The 17793-nt window shown below is 37.6% G+C and overlaps 1 long non-coding RNA gene across 1 annotated transcript; it reads right to left on the reverse strand.

Annotated features, from left to right (window-relative positions):
- Positions 1-13202: 13202 nt before the first annotated feature.
- On the reverse strand, positions 13203-16560 carry LOC105969870 (uncharacterized). Its single transcript, XR_016033405.1, has 3 exons — positions 16343-16560; positions 16199-16256; positions 13203-13706 (listed from the first exon to the last, which is right to left on the reverse strand). It is a non-coding gene; the product is annotated as an uncharacterized LOC105969870 (long non-coding RNA).
- Positions 16561-17793: the final 1233 nt, after the last annotated feature.

A 17793-nucleotide genomic window follows, 5' to 3' on the forward strand; every position in this document is an offset into this window, starting at 1 on the left:
ATTGGTGTATTTAGTATCTATAGTTACAAATTGATAATTAGGTGTCCATGAAGCAATAATGATCAAATAGTAAGAAAAGAGTTGCAATTAGGAAAATAAAATCAAATTAGAAGAGAGGATCCCTCAACATCTTCGGTAGTGTCCACGAAGTCGAGCATAACTTTCTCATCCGGACTTCAAATCAAATCGTTCCGGCGGCATTAGAAAGCTATTTTAGGTGGCTATAATTCTTGTCTAATGTAAAATTTCCAAATTCGGACTCGAACATGGTCAAAATTGGATTCCAAAAGCGATCATGAAAATACGTGCTACAGTTCGAGGAAACTAATGCACATCAAAAAACGTGAACAAAAACACTCGCTACAAAAGATACGCACATAAGTAAAAGTACAAAAGAATGCACAAAAGTACTCACGCAAAAGTGCATTCGCAAAAAGGATCATGAAAACACAAACTACAATCCTAGGACATTAATACAAATCAACAAACATGCAAGAACACACTCGCTCAAATGGACATGCACAATCGTACATGTAAATAAACATGCGCAAAAGTGCATTCGCAACAACGTTCTTAAAAATACGAAATACAACACTAGGACTTTAATACGCATAACCTGTTAGAGTAAGTGACCAACAAGCCAGTAGCTGTGGTCGTTCTTTTTTTCTTGTAATAAAACAATCGTTTTTCGTTCGTAATAATAAACTATTTCATTTCGCATTATATATCTCTTATCCCATGCAAGTAGCATAGATATAGTCCTAACGAGTTACTCTATTATTGTGAGTTGATCTAGTAGAATCATGAGATAACTCAGCAATGTAATGTAACTGTTAAACCCTGTTCCTAGTTGATGGGTTACGCCAATAATGAGGATACCGGCCTTTCCCTTTTGAGACTAGCACTTAGTGTATGTGTACTGCGTCTCATCAGTCCTCGGTGTTGTGACATCGTGCAATCCGAAATCTAGTGTGAAGTCTATGCATTGTAGTAGGGAATTCGAGCGCTTGAGTAGTCATGGATGTCCTGTGTGTTCTAACGGTTTATAATCCAAGTAATCTCTGGCCAGAGATGATAGTGGGGTGATTAGGGAAATGTGTTTCCCTAAGTCACACACGAACGAATTTATAATACCTAGAACGTTCGCACGGTTATTGAACTTTATAAGAGGTCTCGGTGAACCAATGCCTCTAGTTCAATCGGGACATGTGCTGCGAAGGGATCGTACTGTACACTAACTATATCATAAGGTTCTTGCAGGCACTTCACTTGTATCTAGGGAATCATGATGCGTAGTTGCTAGACGCCAATCTTGATTCGTTGGGCACCGATTTGATCGGCGATTAAGTAAAATGTGTTTTACTCTAATCGGGACTCTTGGGAGGAGTTCGTGTAAGAACAATGTGTTGTTCGAATCACAAAGAGTTGTGAGCCCACGGCTAGCATACACCTGAACCATTGAGGGTCAAACTTCTCGTGTAATACGGATCCTTGATAACAATGAGCATAGGTTAATATGTTAATCTTTGCAAAGTTGGAGGTCAATATGATTGAGTCCAAGATTCGTGATTGTGGATTACGGGTCGGAATAAACGTAGAGAAAGAGACATGCAGAATTTAGTGAACTTTCTAAATTGGGAAGTTTCCCGATTTAACAGGTCCACTGAAGTGGAAGTTTCCACTTTTGGAAATTGGAAATTTCGAAGAGGCACTCGTATCGACGAGGACTTTAAGCTCGTCACAAATATAATTTTGTTATAATTTTGTGAATGATCGTTTGCTAGAAACGAGGCCGACGAGGGAATGGGCTTAATGCATCAGTGGGCCAAGCCCAATGACTTAAGCCCACAAGGGTTGAGAACCCTAGTATACATAGACCTCAAACAAGAGTTTGAGTTCAGATTTTTTACTCCCACAACCCTAGCGGTCCAGCCCTAGCCGCCCAAGCCTCTCGGCTGCCGCTGCCCCGCCGCACAGGCGCCGTTCGCCGCTGAAAAATGCCGGTTTTCTCTTATTTTTCTATCGTATTTCCCTTGTTATCTAACCCCTTTGTATCTAGTGCTACAGTAGGGGGACATCGGTTTATTCGAGGTGAAACCTAATTGGAGAGGAGCTGCAGCCCCGAAGACATCGCTGCACCGCCCCACGCGCCGCTGCATCGCCCACGCGCCGCCGCCGCTGATTCGCACGCGCCGCCGTCGCCTCACCGTCGGACCAGCTGCTGTTTGGTGGTATTCCTGCAGCCCCTAGGAGTGGTATAACGCAGCTTGTACGGGTTTGAGTTCGGATTTTGATTCGTCGAAATCTCACGCTACAAGAGGTAACTAATTCGGAACTTTCGTAAATTTGATTCGAACATGTTTGTGTGAAGTTTAATTTACGAGCATGAGTAATATGTGATTACGTGTTTCGATTTTTGCAATATGATGAACAAGCATGTTTTATATTTTTTCGGTTTTACATGTTTTAATAAAATCGAAAACTACCATGTGTATGGCGGAAGCGTTAAGGTACGTTGACTATGTGATTAGTTCATGCATGTAATTGAAACTAGTTCGATCTAATTTTTTTTTAAATTCCGCTGCGTATACATGCACGATCCCCAACAGTGGTATCAGAGCCACGGGTTAATCATTTATTTGTCAACGTGTTTATCGCTTTCGAAACCATGCTTCGATTTGTTGAATTGTTGAATTTTTGGTGTTATCAAATTGGGTGGTTTAATATTAGTTGAATATTTTGAATATTTTCAGAAGATATAAATTTTTGTTTTATTTGAAAAATTCGGATTTTTCCTGCATTTTTAATGCTGATTTTTCTGCTGTTTTTATCGGCCTTCAGTTGACCGAACCGGTCCGAACCAGTCAGGTCCCCACTACCTTCACCCACTTTGAAATTATTTATCAATTAAACCCAATTAGATAATTGATCCATTAATTTAATTTGAATTCAAAGAATAGTGTTGGATTAATTATTTAATTTAATCATTAAATTAGTTTAATTAATGGAACACAAATTAAATGGCAAATAATTAATGGACTTCATTTTTATTTGATTGATTTATGAATGAAGGGAGTCCGTTAATTATATTTGCAATTAATCGTATTAATTAATTCATTCATGAGATGAATGATTGTAATTAAGTACGATGATGATCGTATGTCTCTCTTAGGATCAATATGCGTTTCCACATACCTAGAGAACATAGTTGTAGGAATCACAAACGATAATAACCTAATACTTCCGATGAGCTAATAAGATTTAATAAATAAAATCCCTCATTCTTAATCAAGAATAATTATCAAGCTACAAAGAAAAACCAAATTGTTGAATTTTTCTTTCCTTCTACCAACAATTAAATTATGTGTCGCCTCTCATAATAGTGCAGTAAGCCGTGTTAGCGGGGAGTGGTATTATGGGATAAGCTGTAATTTCATTGACATTAGATGGAGATACGGTCATAGATAAAATTCTATTAGATTAATGTGGTCGGCTAGATTAACTAGGGATTGCATTAGTTTGATATAGTTGGATCTATGACATCTCATATTGGTAGGCTAGACTTGACACACGAAGATTTTGATATTCGCTAGATTAACTTAGGTCATTATCAAGTGTGAGGTAAATCAAACTTTAGGGTCACATAGTGATGTGATTGATAGTACTCTACCTTTAAGCTTATGTAATCGGGATGGATTAACTACGGGTTACATTAGCGCTATTGGACCTAAAGCCCATTAAAGAAAAATAAGTGGGAGAACAATTAAAATATAAAAGTCCAAAATTTTAATTGTAACGATTATTACGAAATAAACTCTAATTATTGTCTTCTTAAAATTTTCTCTGCAACAATGTCTAAACATCCCCTTCCTCTATCCTCGACCAAAACAAACTCGATTGTCTGCTAGAGGGTGGTGGAATTCGATAAAATTAGTGGGAGAACAATTAAAATATAAAAGTCCAATATTTTAATTGTAACGATTATTACGAAATAAACTCTAATTATTGTCTTCTTAAAATTTTCTCTGCAACAATGTCTAAACATCCCCTTCCTCTATCCTCGACCAAAACAAACTCACCGGTCCAAAGTATCTGGATTGGCTTCGCAATCTGAAACTTGTGCTCCAAGTCGAGGAGCGTCTGTATGTGCTCAATGAACGCCCCCCCGCTACTCTCCCTGCGACTGCTACTCCTGACGAGACTGGCACTTTCGAGGCATGGAAGAAGGACGACCTCCATGCGAGGTGCTACATGCTAGCATCCATGGTGCCAGAGCTCACGAGGAAGTATGAGTCTCACGTGCATGCTTATGATATCAAGCATCATCTTGAAAGCATGTACAGTGAGAATACTAGGGCATCGAGGTACTCAGCTACCAAGGAGTTGATCACCATGAGGTTGCGTGAAGGGGCTTCGGTCCACGAGCACGGTCTCAAGATGATCACTCTCCTTGAGAAGTTGGTGAGCCTTGATGTCACCCTCCCGGCCGAGCTCTCGGTGGATTTAATCCTACTGTCCCTTCCTAGTTCTAATGAATCGTTCATAGTGAACTTCAACATGAACAAGCTCGATCCACCATTGGATGAGTTGTTGAACATGTTGGTCAGCTATGAGTCCACGATCAAGAAGGAGAAATCTGTTCTCTTAGTTGCTCCTTCTGCGAAGAAAGGTTCTTTCGAGAAGAAAAGGAAGGAAAGGAGTTTCGGCCCGAGCAAGAAACTTGAGAAGGGCGAGTCGAGCGGAGTGAAGAAGGACAAGGTCACCAAGCAAGTTGATGACAGTTTCCATCATTGTGGAAAGAAGGGCCATTGGCGACGCAACTGCAAGGCTTACCTCGATCAGAAACGTTCTGAAAAGACTCATGACAAGAAGTAGGAGGCTTAATGTGGGTGAGACCTACCTAAGAATGGGCAACGGAGCAAGGGTTGTTGCTGAAGCCATTGGGACGATTTATCTTTCTGTTTTGGATTTAAGTTTTTCCATTGTTTTGAACAATTGTATATTTGTTCCGTCACTTATTCGAAACCTTATTTCTATTCCTGTTTTGGATAATGAAGGTTTTACTTTTGTTTTTGGAAATTCGATTTGCATTATACAAAAGGATCAAAATATGATTTGTAAGGGACAACTTATAAACAACTTATATGAACTAAATCCAAGTGAAATACCAATTAACGTTATATCAGCAAAACGAAAAGATATAAGTCTTAACCCCGCACAACTTTGGCACGCTCGACTGGATCATATTTCCTTGAGAAGGATGAACGAATTAGTAAGTGAAGGATTGTTCTCCTTGGAGGACGTGAAATCACTTAAAACTTGTGTATCCTGCCTTAAAGGAAAAATGACCTAAACTCCCTTCAAAGGGAAGATGGAACGAGCCGAGGGTCTTTTGGATTTGATCCATTCAGACGTGTGTGGTCCACTAAGCGTTAGTGCTAGGGGTGGTTTTAACTACTTCGTTACCTTTACCGACGATTATTGTAGGTATGGTTTCGTGTACTTAATGAAGTATAAGTCTGAAACTTTTGAAAAGTTCAAAGATTTTAGACACCAAGTAGAAAACCAACTCGGTAGACGTATTAAGAAACTACGATCCGATCGTGGTGGCAAATACTTAAATACTGAGTTTATAGACTATCTTAAAGAGAATGGGATTCTGTCTCAATGGACTCCTCCTGGAACTCCTCAACTTAATGGAGTTTCCGAACGTCGGAATCGAACATTGTTAGCCATGGTTCGATCTATGATGGGGTTCACCGAGCTACCGGCATACCTGTGGGGTCATGCACTCCTAACTGCCGTGTATTTGCTGAATAGGGTTAACACCAAAGCAGTTAACTCCACACGTTATGAACTTTGGCACTCCAGGAAACCCATGTTTAAACATATTAGGATATGGGGTTGTCCCGCTTATGTGAAGCGGCTAGTGGGAGATAAGTTGGATAGAAAATCCGACTTATGCTATTTTGTGGGGTATCCCGAGGATTCCATGGGAAACGAATTCTACTAAGTTTCCGAGGCAAAGGTGTTCGTCTCGAGAAATGCCGTGTTCCTTGAGAAGAATTTCTATCGGATAGAAAGGGCAGTGTAGTTGATCTCGAAGAAGTGCGAGAACCACAATCTGAAGTTCAAGCACAACAATCAGATAATGAACCAATTCAACAAACCACTAATATACCTCCAGAACCGTCGCTGCGTAGATCCAAAAGAGTTCGGAGAGCGCCCGATAGGTTATTCCTCGTTGATCAAGTTGACCAAGGATGTGATCCTAGAACATTCAATGAAGTTGTATCGGATACAGACAAGGGACATTGGCTTAATGCCATGAAATCCGAAATGGACTCTATGTACTCCAACAAGGTATGGACCTTGGTAGATCAACCCGAGGGAATCGTTCCCATAGGCTGCAAGTGGATCTATAAGAAGAAAATTGGAGTACATGAAAAGGTATCGACCTACAAGGCTAGATTGGTAGCGAAGGGTTATACTCAAAAGCAAGGAGTTGACTATGAGGAAACCTTCTCTCTAGTTGCTATGCTTAAGTCCATTAGGATTTTTCTGGCCATCTCTGCGTGGTATGACTACGAGATATGGCAAATGGATGTGAAGACTGCTTTCCTTAATGGGGACATTGAGGAAGAAATTTACATGGCGCAGCCGGAAGGCTTCATATCTTCTGGAGATGAGCAAAAGGTTTGCAAACTCCAGCGATCCATTTATGGATTGAAACAAGCATCCCGTAGTTGGAACAAAAGGTTCGACACAACTATCAAAGAGTTTGAATTTGTGAAAAACCCGGAGGAACCTTGTGTCTACAAGAAGGTTAGTGGGAGTGCAGTGACTTTCCTTGTACTTTATGTTGATGACATACTACTCATTGGGAATGATGTAGGGATGTTACAGTCAACTAAAGTATGGTTATCCACACGTTTCTCGACGAAGGATTTGGGAGAAGCATCCTACGTATTGGGAATACGGATCTATAGAGATAGATCGAGGAGATTACTTGGCTTGTCCCAATCCATGTACATAGACACCGTTCTCAAACGGTTTAGCATGGAAGAATCCAAGAAGGGATTCTTGCCAATGTCCCATGGGGTTCGTCTCTCGAAATCCATGCGTCCTCTAATGTAAAAGGATATCGAGGAGATGAAAAGGACACCTTATGCATCCGCTATAGGAAGCATAATGTATGGCATGCTATGTACACGACCTGATATTGCGTATGCTGTGAGCGTCACAAGCAGATATCAGTCCGACCCCGGCCCAGCCCATTGGAAGGTTGTGAAGGACATTCTAAAGTACTTGCGAAGAACTCGAGATTTGTTTTTGGACTATGGGGATACCGCGTTGAAATTAGAAGGCTTCACGGATTCTAGTTTTCAATCGGACGTGGATGACTCGCAGTCAAACTCGGGGTATATATTCAAAGTCAACGGGGGTGCCGTGTGTTGGAAGAGTTCCAAACAAGGCACGACGGCTGATTCCATCACCGAGGCTGAATATATTGCAGCATCAGATGCTTCAAAGGAAGGGTCATGGATTAGGAAATTAATCCAAGAGTTGGGTGTATTTCCGAATGTTGGGTGCTAAATACCTAACACGCAAGTGCACGTATCGCAAACAAGTAGTAAAAGTGGACTCGTGAGAGTCGGATGTCGATCCCACAGGGAATACTCAAATTACCTAATCCTAAGTACCAAATTCTAACAACTATGATTTTTATCCAGCCTACGCAAGGTTGTCAAATTAATTAACTAATAAAATTAAAATAATTAAGAAAACAAGTAATCACGAGAAAAATCAATAATAAACGGATCTAGGATTTTATCTTCCCCCTATGCAATAATTCTCACCCAATTAATCTCCTATTATGCAAGTTACGATTCCCGATTATTAACCCAAGACACGAAATTATTCATAACCAGCTGTCGCTGCGCTATAAACCTATTATTCATAAAAGATTCACTATATGTCTATGCAAACCTAATATAAATAAAGCATTAAATAACAAGTCTCGCAAACGGCTACCTAAGGTATTATCTGTATGTCTACGATAATACATGCAATTAACACACTCATTCGGTGAAAAACTACTCGAAGGTTCTCCTATCCCTGTTCTAATTATTAAAACGATCTGTCAATCAATTCTAACAATAACAACTAGCAACATAAGTTAGCTACGCTCATGCACTAAATAAGATCAAGATAGAGGAAATAATCGAAGAATTAAACTTGCATAAAAGTAGAAAAATAGGTTCGAATCACCACATAGGGTTCCAATAAAATCCTAGAATAAAAACTTAGCTACTCATGTTCGTTACGGAAAACATAATGAAAATACGAAAAATCATAAAAACAATAAAAGAGGAGAACTATAATGAAGAGTCGTCAAGTCTTCGTCTTCGTTCTTGCTCCTTGATTGCGTGTCGAAAGATAAAAGCTAAAAACTAAAATAAAGATGAAAGGTAAAAGATAAAAAAGATAGGTCTAATTGTGTGCTTGTGGCCTTTAAATAGGGTGCAAAAGTCTAATAGGGCGGGTTTCCTTGTATAATTGAGTTCCCTTCACTGCGCCATCACGTCCACTCACACGGCCGTGTAAGATTTTGAACTAAAATCCGCACGGCCGTGCGGATTTTTTTAATTCTTCAGAAATCTGCTTTTTTCACTTTTGGCCCACTTTTTCTCTGAATTTGCAGTTTTCACCCCAAAAGTTGTCAATTCTTCAATTTGCACCTAAAATACAAACAATAACCAAATTAAGCACCAATTATCGTAAAAACACACCAAAAGCTCCAATTAAAAGGTATAATTAAGTGTATAAATATACACTTAACACCGAACGCTAGCGATCCAGTACAGTTGTACTGCGATAACAACGGAGCCGTAGCGCAAGCTAAGGAACCAAGAGCTCATCATAAGTCGAAGCACGTGTTGAGAAAATACCATGTGATCCGAGAGATCATAGAGAGAGGTGATGTCAAGCTAGACAGAGTCACCTCGGAGGACAATATTGCAGATCCCTTCACCAAGCCATTGTCAGGATCAGTCCACGAGAAACATCGAGAGTCGATGGGACTTAGATTTATGAGTAGTTGGCTTTAGGTCAAGTGGAAGATTGTTAGAGTAAGTGACCAACAAGCCAACTTGTGGCTGTGGTCTTTCTTTTTTTCTTGTAATAAAAAAATCGTTTTTCGTTCGTAATAATAAAATATTTCATTTGGCATTCTATATCTCTTATCCCATGCAAGTAGCATAGATATAGTCCTAACGAGTTACTCTATTATTGTGAGTTGATCTAGTAGAATCATGAGATAACTCAGCAATGTAATGTAACTATTAAACCTTGTTCCTAGTTGATGGGTTACGCCAATAATGAGGATACCGGCCTTTCCCTTTTGAGACTAGCACTTAGTGTATGTGTACTGCGTCTCATCAGTCATCGGTGTTGTGACATCGGCATATTTGAGTCGGTGCTCATACTAGATGAGTTCACTGAACTCCCTCGCCCTAGAAATCTATAAGTGGTTCTCATTCATCGAGTAATAGGTTTCTAAGATATAGTTGTACACCATTAGTCCTTAAGACCCAGACATCACCGTGACTTCACTAGAGGACCGATTGTATCGTGACCTGTCCCTGAGTCCCATAGGGGACCACTCCAAGGGCCAACGTTCGTGCAATCCGAAATCTAGTGTGAAGTCTGTGTATTGTAGTAGGGGATTCGAGCGCTTGAGTAGTCATGGATGTCCTGTGTGTTCTGACGGTTTATAATCCATGGAATCTCTGGCCAGAGTTGATAGTGGGGTGATTAGGGAAATGTGTTTCCCTAAGTCGCACACGAACGGATTTATAATACCTAGAACGTTCGCACGGTTATTGAACTTTATAAGAGGTCTCGGTGAACCAATGCCTCTAGTTCAATCGGGACATGTGCTATGAAGGGATCGTACTGTACGCTGACTATATCATAAGGTTCTTGCAGGCACTTCATTTGTATCTAGGGAATCATGATGCGTAGTTGCTAGACGCCAATCTTGATTCGTTGGGCACCGATTTGATCAGGGATTAGGTAAAATGAGTTTTACTCTAATCGGGACTCTTGGGAGGAGTTCGTATAAGAACAATGTGTTGTTCGAATCACAAAGAGTTGTGAGCCCACGGCTAGCATACACCTGAACCATTGAGGGTCACACTTCTCGTGTAATATAGATCCTTGATAACAACAAGCATAGATTAATGTGTTAATCTTTGAACGATTGGATGTCGATATGATTGAATCCAAGATTCGTAATTGTGGATTGCAAATCGGAATAAACGTGGAGAAAGAGAGAAATGCGGAATTGGGTTCCAAAAACGATCATGAACATACGTGCTACAGTTCGAGGACACGAATGCACATCAAAAAACGTGCACGAAAACACTCGCTACAAAAGATACTTACATAAGTAAAAGTACAAAAGCATGCACAAAAGTACTCACGCAAAAGTGCATTCGCAAAAAGGATCATGAAAACACAAACTACAATCCAAGGACATTAATACAAATCAACAAACATGCACAAACACACTCGCTCAAATGGACATGCACAAACGTACATGTAAAAAAACATGCGCAAAAGTGCATTCGCAACAACGTCCTTAAAACACGAAATACAATACTAGGACTTTAATACGCATAACCAAACAACAGCAAAAACACTAGATAGAAAAGATAGAGTGGAGTGTAGAAATAACACTCAACGTTTACGTATACGTGGCTTTTTTTATGGATTAATTTATATTTCTGTTTTAATTGGTGGATTTAGTATCTTATAGGTACAAATTGATAATTAGGTGTCCATGAAGAAAAAATGATCAAAGAGTAAGAAAAGAGTTGCAATTAGGAAAATAAAATCAAATTAGAAGAGAGGATCCCTCAACATCTGCGGTAGTGTCCAGGAAGTCGAGCATAACTTTCTCATCCGGACTCCAAATCAAATTGTTCCGGCGGCATTAGTAAGCTATTTTAGCTGGCTGCAATTCATGTCTAATGTCAAATTTCCAAATTCGGACTCGAACATGGTCAAAATTGGATTCCAAAAGCTATCATGAAAATACGTGCTACAGTCCGAGGACACTAATGCGCATCAATAAACGTGAACAAAAAAACTCGCTACAGAAGATACGCACATAAGTAAAAGTACAAAAGCATGCACAAAAGTACTCACGCAAAAGTGCATTCGCAAAAAGGATCATGAAAACACAAACTACAATCCAAGGACATTAATACAAATCAACAAACATGCACAAACACACTCGCTCAAATGGACATGCACAAACGTTCATGTAAAAAAACATGCGCAAAAGTTCATTCGCAACAACGTCCTTAAAACACGAAATACAATACTAGGACTTTAATACGCATAACCAAACAACAGCAAAGACACTAGATAGAAAAGATAAAGTGGAGTGTAGAAATAACACTCAACGTTTACGTATACGTGGATTTTTTAATGGATTAATTTATATTTCTGTTTTAATTGGTGGATTTAGTATCTTATAGGTACAAATTGATAATTAGGTGTCGATGAAGAAAAAATGATCAAAGAGTAAGAAAAGAGTTGCAATTAGGAAAATAAAATCAAATTAGAAGAGAGGATCCCTCAACATCTGCGGTAGTGTCCACGAAGTCGAGCATAATTTCTCATCCGGACTCCAAATCAAATGGTTCCGGCGGCATTAGAAAGCTATTTTAGCTGGCTGCTAATCATGTCTACTGTCAAATTTCCAAATTCGGACTCGAACATGGTCAAAATTGGATTCCAAAAGCTATCATGAAAATACCCGTTACAGTTCGAGCACACGAATGCGCATCAAGAAACGTGCACAAAAACACTCGCTAGAGAAGATACGCACATAAGTAAAAGTACAAAATCATGCACAAAATTACTCACGCAAAACTGCATTCGCAAAAAGGATCATGAAAACACAAACTACAATCCTAGGACATTAATACAAATCAACAAACATGCACAAACACACTCGCTCAAATGGACATGCACAAACATACATGTAAAAAAACATGCGCAAAAGTGCATTCGCAACAACGTTCTTAGAAACACGAAATACAATACTAGGACTTTAATACGCATAACCAAACAACAGCAAAAACACTAGATAGAAAAGATACAGCGGAGTGTAGAAATAACACTCAACGTTTACGTATACGTGGATTTTTTTATGGATTAATTTATATTTCTGTTTTAATTGGTGGATTTAGTATCTTATAGGTACAAATTGATAATTAGGTGTCCATGAAGAAAAAATGATCAAAGAGTAAGAAAAGAGTTGCAATTAGGAAAATAAAATAAAATTAGAAGAGAGGATCCCTCAACATCTGCGGTAGTGTCCACGAAGTCGAGCATAACTTTCTCATCCGGACTCCAAATCAAATGGTTCCGGCGGCATAAGAAAGCTATTTTAGCTGGCTGCAATTCATGTCTAATGTCAAATTTCCAAATTCGGACTCGAACATGGTCAAAATTGGATTCCAAAAGCTATCATGAAAATACCCGCTACAGTTCGAGGACACGAATGCGCATCAAGAAACGTGCACAAAAACACTCGCTACAGAAGATACGCACATAAGTAAAAGTACAAAATCATGCACAAAATTACTCACGCAAAACTGCATTCGCAAAAAGGATCATGAAAACACAAACTACAATCCTAGGATATTAATACAAATCAACAAACATGCACAAACACACTCGCTCAAATGGACATGCACAAACGTACATGTAAAAAAACATGCGCAAAAGTGCATTCGCAACAACGTTCTTAAAAACACGAAATACAATACTAGGACTTTAATGCGCATAACCAAACAACAGCAAACACACAAGATACAAAAGATACAGTGGAGTGTAGAAATAACACTCAACGTTTACGTATACGTGGATTTTTTTATGGATTAATTTATATTTCTGTTTTAATTGGTGGATTTAGTATCTTATAGGTACAAATTGATAATTAGGTGTCCATGAAGCAAAAATGATCAAAGAGTAAGAAAAGAGTTGCAATTAGGAAAATAAAATCAAATTAGAAGAGAGGATCCCTCAACATCTGCGGTAGTGTCCACGAAGTCGAGCATAACTTTTGTAGCACCCCGTTTACTTTATACTCTATACCGGAAAATGGTATAAAGGTTTTTCTATTAAGTTGCAGCGGAAGACCTTTTGAAAAATACGGTTTTGTTTTTCGAAACAAAGTTCTAGAGAAAGGTGGTAAAGTTTTCTCTAGTTTTGAAAATACTTGAAGTGTTTCGCTTCAATTTTTGTTCGATAAAAACTTTTCTTGAAAAAACCCTTGAAGTCGAACACTTCATAGATTTAAGTCAAAACAACTTCACTCTTTATTCGGTGCCACATTTTCCTTTAAACATTTTCTTGCTTCAAATAATAAATTCGGATTGTGGTGGAGCTCTTAAGAAATCAACATTAGAAAAGAACAAGAATAATCGGAAAACATTATATTATACATAAGGATTAAAAATCATTTCCCGATAACATATTCAAGTACTACGGATTACAATCGACTAAAAAAAATTAAGTACCAAGACAGAAGTTAATTAAATCCACATAAATTCCATACGGCTCGGTTCCTCGGCTTTCCCCGGACTTGGTTCAACTTTGCTCCTCGGATTCGGATCATGAGCTACCTACACCAAGATAACATCTATATGAGCCTTTAAAAAGACTCAGTAAGAATCCGGAAGTAATAACAAGGTTTTGAAAAAGACTTTACACATAATTTATATATATACACACATATATATATAGGCATACACGAACACATAATAAATTTACGATCATTCGAAACTTGCACTTACTATACCTTACATTTACCTTTCCTTAAAATATTTCAAGGATACTTTACATCCTTTCATTTCTTTCAAAAGTCGGGTACTTAACACCCTTCTTTTCTTTACTTTAATATGCAAAAGTCGGGTACTTAACACCCTTCTTTTCTTTACTTTAATATGCAATATGCATGCAAAATGAGACTTAAGACTTTTAAAACTCTTCATGATAAAACGTTGGGCCCGTTTGGAAAAACAATCGTGGAGTTCGGCAATAAGCCGTGTATTTTGGAGCTTGTGATCTATAACTTTACTATAGTCACGACTATAACTTTACTATAGCCGAGTTAGTGGTTTATAATCCCGATTCCTATGTGAATCAGTCCCTATGTGGACAGGCCCCTATGTGGACCCCAACTATCAACCACTAACGGAATACCAGCCCCCCGTATCCCATACTTATTCACCTAGATCCACAACCAATTTCCAAACATTTTTAACTTTGAAAAATCGTGATGTATGCATCTTAGACTTACTAATGAATTACATGAAGCTTACATGATCTATCTATGTTTAATCAAATAAACAAACATAAAAGTAACAAGTATCACAACAATTATACTTCACATCTTCAATCAAATCATTGAACACATAATCATATACAACATAGCACCTTTACTTCACATTTCATTCCATGAACACACATAAATATTTATTATCACATAGTAGCACCAAGAAGGGCATTCTTCAACTTTAACCATATTGTAATCACATAATCATATAACCATGTCATTCATAGCATATCAATATCACTCATATCATGAATTATGAAAATTATCACATACGGCATTACTTTAGTCTAATCACTTAATACATAAACCTTTATTTCTAAAGGGTCACATAACATCACAAATAATATACGAAAACAATCAAGTATTCTAATTTATCATTATAAATCAATTAATCATTTTTCTAAATCTTGCACTTGATTCATAACACCGTTCTAGGCTAGTAGACTCTAATTCTCTCTTATAACATGCAACATAATACCTAAACTTAGATCATTAGACCATAACTTAGAGGTTTCACCTTCATCACTAACTTATCTTTCCTACCTCGTATATTAGAACCATGATCACAAATCATACTTTGATAAAAATAGTCACCTTAAGAAAATCAAACAACTTTGGTATCCTAACTTTGAAAAATCATTTCTCTTGCACCACAAATCAAAAGCCTTTGAAAGTTTTACTACATACTCCTTTATATGCCTTTAAAACCACCGAGAAACAGTTTAGAAAAATCATTATCCGAGTAAGAGATATAAATAAATTTCTAAGGTGGTACAGTTTTGAAATCTGAACAGAGGGAGTCACTTTAAAAATTTATTGAGCTTTACATATTCATCCAAACCTTTTGAAATTTTAACTACATATACTATTAGGAGTCTTATATACCCCAGAAAAACAGTTTTAGAAAATATTTAGGAAATTAGGATAAATAAGTAAAATGGTACAGTAGTGCAGTTTAAAACTCAGAACAGGGGAGGGGACTTCAAATATTTCTTATAAATTATCTACTGTCTCAAACACTGCCAAATATTATCTCAAATGAGTTTTCTAAGTTGGGGTTCTGTTCCAAGTTGATTCCTTAAATTTGAAAGAGGAAAACGTTAGATTTCATTACTAATTCTAAACTAACTCTAGTTCTGTACAGTTTCGGTAAATAATTCATAACTCATTCATTTCTACTCCAAAAATTACAAGCCACATATCAATATGACCATAATAGAGATATATATCCTCATCTAAAATTTCGTAGTTTTAATAAATAAACTCGTGGGTGAAACATGGGTTAAAATCCGTACCTATGAATCTGAAAATTTTACATATAACAATCTATTTTAAGATTCTAGACCCAATCAACTTATGTGCCTCAAATCAAAACCTTAAACATATAATCATAATTAGTAAATCTTAACATGCAATCATTATAAACATCAAGATAATTAATTTCATAGCATATAATCATCAAATTTTTGGTTTTCTCACCAATCTTCTATTTTCTTTCAAGAATCAAGAATCAAGAGCTAGATTCTCACATGCAAAGCTTTAAACATGAAATTAAACATATCAAAACATCATCATCATTTTCCTCATCAAAGATCAAGGATTCAAGCATGGATCTTAACATGCATGAGACTAAACATATAATATAACATACTATGAGCACTTTCTTTCATAAAACTTTCGATTTCTTCAAACACTCAAGAAGGGGAGTTTTTCAAAAAGAGAAGAGAAGGAAATACTATTGATGTTAGCTTGATGTAGCAAGAATTCCATGATTCTTACCTTAGGGTCTTTGAGAATTTGAAAGGCTTTGTATATATTTGAAACCCACTAGAGAATCCTTCAAGAATTTCGAAAATTAGAAATAGGAACTATAGGGGATTTCGAAAAGTTTAGGAAAGAAACAAAGAACAAGGATTTGCTTACCCTTCTTGGTTGAAGAATCTCCTTTTGGAGATGAAGAACTATCCTAGCTAGGAATTTATGAAAGAAAAACGAGAAGAAGAAGAAGAAGAAGAAGAAGAAGAAGAAGGAAGATATTTAATGGAGAAGGCTTGAATTAGAAGAAGAGATTTCTTCTTCTACTTTGGGCTATTTTGATCGATGGAGAGGGGGAAGGAGAAGGGGACTTGGCTGATTTTTTGGCGTGTGGAAATGAAGAGGAGAGGGTGCTATTTATAGAATTGAAGAGGCTTGTATTCTTAATGAGTAAGTATGAAGAGGGGTCTTTTTGCAATTAATTTATATTTCTGTTTTAATTGGTGTATTTATTATTCTATAGGTACAAATTGATAATTAGGTGTCCATGAAGCAAAAATGATCAAAGAGTAAGAAAAGAGTTGCAATTAGGAAAATAAAATCAAAATAGAAGAGAGGATCCCTCAACATCTTCGGTAGTGTCCACGAAGTCGAGCATAACTTTCTCATCCGGACTCCAAATCGACTGGTTCCAGAGGCATTAGAAAGCTATTTCAGCTGGCTACAATTCCTGTCTAATGTCAAATTTCCAAATTCGGACTCTAACATGGTCAAAATTGGATTCCAAGAGCGATCATGAAAATACCCGCTACAGTTCGAGGACACGAATGCGCATCAAGAAACGTGCACAAAAACACTCGCTACAAAAGATACGCACATTAGTAAAAGTACAAAATCATGCACAAAATTACTCACGCAAAACTGCATTCGCAAAGAGGATCATGAAAACACAAACTACAATCCTAGGACATTAATACAAATCAACAAACATGCACAAACACACTCGCTCAAATGGACATGCACAAGCATACATGTAAAAAAACATGCGCAAAAGTGCATTCGCAACAACGTTCTTAAAAACACAAAGTACAACACTAGGACTTTAATGCGCATAACCAAACAATAGCAAAAACACAAGATACAAAAGATACAGTGGAGTGTAGAAATAACACTCAACGTTTACGTTTACGTGGATTTTTTGATGGATTAATTTTTATTTCTGTTTTAATTGGTGGATTTAGTCTTCTATAGGTACAAATTGATAATTAGGTGTCCATGAAGCAAAAATGATCAAAGAGTAAGAAAAGAGTTGCAATTAGGAAAATAAAATCAAAATAGAAGAGAGGATCCCTCAACATCTTCGGTAGTGTCCACGAAGTCGAGCATAACTTTCTCATCCGGACTCCAAATCGACTGGTTCCGGCGGCATTAGAAAGCTATTTCAGCTGGCTACAATTCCTGTCTAATGTAAAATTTCCAAATTCGGACTCGAACATGGTCAAAATTGGATTCCAACAGCGATCATGAAAATACCCGCTACAGTTCGAGGACACGAATGCGCATCAAGAAACGTGCACAAAAACACTCGCTACAAAAGATACGCACATAAGTAAAAGTAC

Source organism: Erythranthe guttata, chromosome 9, assembly GCF_056151865.1.
Source record: "Erythranthe guttata isolate IM_541 chromosome 9, IM_541, whole genome shotgun sequence".
Classification (NCBI taxonomy): domain Eukaryota; kingdom Viridiplantae; phylum Streptophyta; class Magnoliopsida; order Lamiales; family Phrymaceae; genus Erythranthe; species Erythranthe guttata.